This window comes from Leptosomus discolor, chromosome Z (assembly GCF_034619465.1).
Source record: "Leptosomus discolor isolate bLepDis1 chromosome Z, bLepDis1.hap2, whole genome shotgun sequence".
In the NCBI taxonomy this organism is placed as follows: domain Eukaryota; kingdom Metazoa; phylum Chordata; class Aves; order Leptosomiformes; family Leptosomidae; genus Leptosomus; species Leptosomus discolor.
In genome coordinates, this window is record NC_141419.1 from 52,584,775 (window position 1) to 52,590,774 (window position 6,000).

Below are 6,000 nucleotides of genomic sequence, written 5' to 3' on the forward strand. Positions count from 1 at the left end.
CTGGGGAGGGACTGTTTACAAGGGCATGTAGTGATAGGACAAGGGGCAATGGTTTTAAACTAGAAACAGGTAGATTTAGATTGGACATTAGGAAGAAGTTCTTTACCATAAGGGTCGTAAAGCACTGGAACAGTTTGCCCAGAGAGGTGGTGGAGGCCCCATCCCTGGAGACATTCAGGATCAGGCTTGATGGGGCTCTGGGCAACCTGATCTGACTCACTGCACGGGGGTTGGACTAGATGACTTTTGGGTGTCCCTTCCAGCCCAATGCATTCTATGATTCTATGAAATATTAAGTCTCTTTTACATTTATGGAAAAAAATTGTAAATACTGTAATCTAAAAATATTCTTGCCTCAGTTTTGACTGTTTACAGTGTATTTATTGAAAACATTTATTTTGTAAAGTAATGATAGGCTTCCAGTCTATCTGTTTATTCTCTATCTTGTTATACTACAAACCCATATATTAAGCTTTTAGGTTATGAATGGAAAAATAACTTGACTTACAGTTAATGTAAGCAAATTTGCAATTATAATGACAATGTCTTTTTGGTAATTATGGAAACATTGGTGGTTGTTGTAATAATAAGGTTTGTTTTGAGTTTCATACTTAAATAACAGTCTGTTCTCCCTACTGATAATTTTCCACCAAATTACAAGTGTGATCTTAAGTACAGATGGAATATTCAAAAACGTAAAAGCAAATTGGATAACTTACAAGGAAATTGATGCTATAAGATACATCATACTTCCTTGTTTTCAGTACTGTAACTTGAAATAATACAAACTCTTTAAACTTCATACATTCTCTGTGACGTGACTTCATAGATGTCTCTATGACAGAGCAACTAGGGTTGTTTTTTTCCCCACTTGCAGTCGTGATTATGGAGTTTCTCTAGAATTTTAAAACTGCAGAAAGGCAGTCATCTATGATTGTCTGAGGCTATGTCCTTGAACTTCGCAAAGGTGACTATGTCAAGAGATATACATACTTGCAGACTGTAATAACTGGCCATACTGCACCTTTCAGATAATTTCATATTCATTTGTTCTAGTAGTCTGTCTGAGAGTAAATATTAGTCACCTTACAATGAATTCACTTAATTAAAACAGAATGGGCTATCAAAGATAACATACCAGATAGAATGGGAATGTATAGTTTTTAAAACTTAATCAGAACATTCTGGAATATGGAGGACCTACAGGGTGATCTGTTCTGTTAGCTGATGGACATACACTCCAAACATCTCTCTTCAGTCACTAGCTAGAGACTGTCTGAGTACAATACATTTGAAGGGAAGAATACATTTTTAAATCACCAAACTAGAGAATGCAGTGCTTCATGTGCATTTTCTTTTTCATTAAAGCTTATGGAGTATCTCTTTTCCTGCACATGTTTCCCTCCAGCATTATGGTTAATGAATATCTGGATCCTAACTCTTCAGATGTATTTATTTCGAATTTGACATGACTTAGTGAGCCCGTAAGATCTTGGGAAAGTAATGGAAATTTTCTAGCCCTGTTTACTTTCATGCCAGGAAAAAGACTGGATTAGACCGTACCCTTCTAGATTTGATAGTTTGATAGTGAGGCAGAACTATACTTTTCTGTTAGAGATATTTTAAACTGATCTGCTGCCTATTCTGTTCTGGATAGAGAATCCATCATCTGCACATTTAATTACAGGAAGAATTTAATCACACACACCCACACACCCAAAAGTAATTTATTTAAAAATTTAAAACAGAAAGCTATCTCTCATATTAACAAATCCTCTGCAAAAAAGATGGAGCAGTTGGTTCCAGACAAAGGAACTGAAAGGCATGTAAGGCTGTAGCCTTCTCATAGGTTTATTATTATGGATGCTCAGTGCCAGGGTAGTTGTGTGTGTTGCTATTCATCAGCTACATTTCACAATTCCAAGATTCACAAGACACAGCACTTAATTATGGTGTTGATAAGCATAGATAGTTTCAGAGAATATATTCTTAGTATCTCCGAATCATCTAGTAAAAGATTAAATTAATCTTCACATAAAAGAGCAATGATTTGATATGCTCACAAAAATCAGAGTTTTGAAGTTCTCCTTGCTCCTTTGTCATTAAAAGGATTATTAAGGAAACATTTGTTAATTTTAATTCGTCTATACACTACAGGTAGTCACTTAACAATACTAGGATTACTGCAAACCAAAACCAGTAGCCAATTTTAAGGAATGAGTGAAAAGATTATTTTCCAAATGCTCCCATATTGCAATTAAAACTCAGCTGAGGTCTTATGAGTACTGCAGTAATAAAAGCATGATTAATTTCTTACCTGTGATTAATGGTATGTGATTTTCTGACATGATTTCTGGATGTTTATTTTCAGAGAAGACATACTTGAGTTTGCTGAAAAACCTGTGACAAATAAAATATTTATTTTTAGCAAATAGCTATTAATAATGTCCAAGTATGTTATTTGGGCTTCAGCCTTAGTGCTCAATCTAGATCTAAATTTAAGCCTTCTAATAGGACCAAAATTTTATTTTTTAAAACCTCTCAAAAATCTGGCATCAGCTGTTTCCTAAGTCTTGAGTAATTATGTATTTTTCAGCTCACGTTCAATAAAGCTCATCAAATGCATATTGACAGTAGCTGCTTTTAGGACAACTTTTTGATTGTAGTATTTCAGCCACCATTAAACTACTTTGATGGTTTGCAGAACTGTCAAAACCAAGGCTCTTGCAATGTTAAGCAGCATCTGTATTGAACCTTTGTGCTCTGGAGCGCACTGGTTTTTACCTGTTCTAGCAGTTTTGCCAGCTCCTTGTTAACAGCCTAAGAACAGACTTGTAGCATATCTCACCTTCTCTTTCTCACCTTCATTCCTCTACATGGTTTTTAGCCTAGCAGTTATTACAGTAAGACCCCCATCTTAGAGGATGAACTCAGCTGTATGAACGTGTCAGATATGACCTCTTCATTACACATTTCCCAAGAACATAACATGCTTCACATAAGTTCTACGTATGTTACATGAATAACTTTTCTGCTGGGATAGCTTCCTTTTCTGTTCTCTGAAAACTCCCTTGCTTGATTTTGGGAAAGAGCCATCTGCTTGGGTTTCCAAAATAGTCACCAATGAGAATTCAAGCTTCAATTTTACAGGGATGCACAAGCTTCACTAACTGCAACAGCCAGCCAGGAGTAAAGGTGGGTGTTGGCTGGCAATAGAAACAGCACACTTCAAAAATTCAGCCGTAGAGAGGCTGCGGGCTATGTGCATGAGTGCACAGAGTTGGAGGCCCTGGAGAAAATAAATTGATTGGAGCGTGCTGTTAAGGGCCTTTGTAGAAGGCTGGAATAGGGTTGGGAAGCAGAAGCAGAGCAATGGTGAGAGAGAGAGACAGAGAGAGACAGAGACAGAGAGAGAGCAGTACCCTGGGGTACCATCTCCCTTCTAACAGGACCAAAAGTTTGTACTTTAAAACCTCTTAAAGTCTTGCATCAGCTATCTACTAGGTCTTCAATATTTATTTCTTTATTATCTGTCCTGTTAGATCTCTTGGCTGGCATCCAAGAAATACATGGTCGCATGACTCCTCTTCCCCACAAAGTGTAGCCACACCCCCCACACACAGTTGTAAGACAGTCATCCTTCCAGCAATTCCTTTTTGTTGGTGCAAACATGTTACCTGTAACTATATGGGATCAACTGTGGCGATGCCCAGCTCTCACAATTACTTACACCAATTTGCTCAAGTTTAGGATTAATATTACTGGCAGGAAATCCTAAAAAGAAAAATATTTCATAAGGCTTTAGTCAGTGTATTTTCACTGGCTTTCATTTCAGCCTTCACACAAAAAGGCACTATGTTGTATTAAAAATTTGCAAATCAGTTCCAGAATCCAGCTGGTACTGCTGGATTGGTTTTCTCGGTAAGAATGGTCCCATGCTGTGGTTTGCCAACCACATCTGGCCCATGCCTTGCAGAGTTCTTTACCAGAGGCTCTTCAATTGTTGCCCAAGATTGACCTGAGTAATGTATGAATTGTTCTGGCAGTCTGTGTCTTGCTGCCCTTTTCTCAAAGTGCTGCAATGTCCTTTGTGGCCATGTGGTGGGAAGCAAATTGATCAGTATCTTTATATTCAGTCATGTAACAGATAACATATGCTGCCAAGGAAGCACTTTAGGGGAGGGCTAGGTGAAATAGACCGCTACTGCCTGACCATTGGTACGTCCATGATATGTGCAAGAGGTGACTTCTATGTTGGTTCCATAATGGAAGAGAGGTCCAGGTGCACAGGAACTTCCGTATGAGGCCATGTTACTTGTTGTGGCCAAAGGTTGTGGGTCACTTGTTACAGAAAGATTAAGCAGTTCAGAGAGCTGCTACCTCACATACAATTCACACATATTACTGTAGACCATTACATGGCTACAATTTTCCTTATAGCTAAAATAAAAGAAGTACTGTGATGAATCAAGCTTGAACTAAGTGGTTTGGAGTTACGGTTAGATTTCAGGTGTTGACTAAACCTAGAACTTTAATTAATCTCTTTAAAGTTTCTTCATAAAAGCCAGATTGCAATTAGGTAGCCCAGAGGACTGTTGCTCAGTTTACTTCCTGTGAATTAAGATTCATGAAGATAAATCATATTATACAATGGAAGAAAAACTTGAAATATGGTCTTGATAATCCACAATAAATGCATGTAAATTTTCTGTGACAATTTATGTAAATAATGAAGTTTTGGAGTAAATTGAAAATTACACACTTGACCAGGACTTGCCACTTTTCTGTAAAACACCCCCCCCTCAATTTTTTTCTACAGTATATATCACAGAATATGAACAAATACCAAAGATCTTTTAAAAATTTATTCAGCTGCTATATTTTAAGAGATTTATATTGACGTAATATAAATCAAAAGCCTAATGCTGAGCTTTAGAGTGTAAAACAAAGTAAGCAGCTTCCACAAAAGGTTTATAAACATGCTACAAAAAATTTAAAAAGCATAATTATTTTCTATGTATGTTAGGTCTAGAAATAGTTATTTTCTTTTTAACAGCAAAATGGCAATTCTTACTTCTTTACACAAATTAAAAATAATCATTAAATGTCATTATTTATCCCAAAGCAATTTTTCACTTGTTAAAAGTTCTGAAAATAAAACAATTAAAGATAGTTACCAATAGATTGGTAGGGCTAGGGGGTTGGAAAATACATGCTAGAAACATTCTTTTAGTATTGGCCAAAGGAAGGTCTTTCACTGACCCCATACAGTGTGAAAGTATAAGGATGGGTGGACCAGAATGTGCTCTCCATTACTCAGTTGTTCTCAACTTTCATATTAATAATTGGACTACAGAGAAAAATGAAAAGGATAAGAAACAAATAATAACTGCCATGAACCTCCTCTTCTGCTCCTAGCAGTGTCTTGCACAATTATACTTCTTAGCTACTTCTTCTGGAGTGTTTTACAAATAAAAGCTTCAGCATCAAGTTTTAAGAACAGAGCTTAAACTTCAGGTGCAACTGCACTAGCTTGTTGGAAGAATGAAGAGATACAAGTGACACCACTACATACAGTCCCAACATAGTTCAGTAGAACAAACCTTGATCTACGATGATTCATACCAGCTGTTGCCTAATTTAATAGTCTTTATTAGTCATTAACGAAAGCAAGAGATTGTCTACATTTATTTCTGTAAAGGTAAAAATGAAAGTACCTCATTCAGCCATAGTACACAAAAATAAACTGATTAATTTGCTGTTCAAATAAAACTTGATCATGGAGAAACTTGCAATAAAATATCTCATCAGGAAGAAAAGCTGTATCAGGATGATGTCCTTTAGTGTCTTCAGTCTTGCCCATCTTCGTAAGTAATCGTGAGCTAATTTACTACTGAAAAAAGCTATTGTCACTGAACACAACACTAAGGATAACACTGGAGATTGAAACAGCTCCTTAAAAAAAGTTACAAGAGTATTTCACTGGGATTTTACACTTTA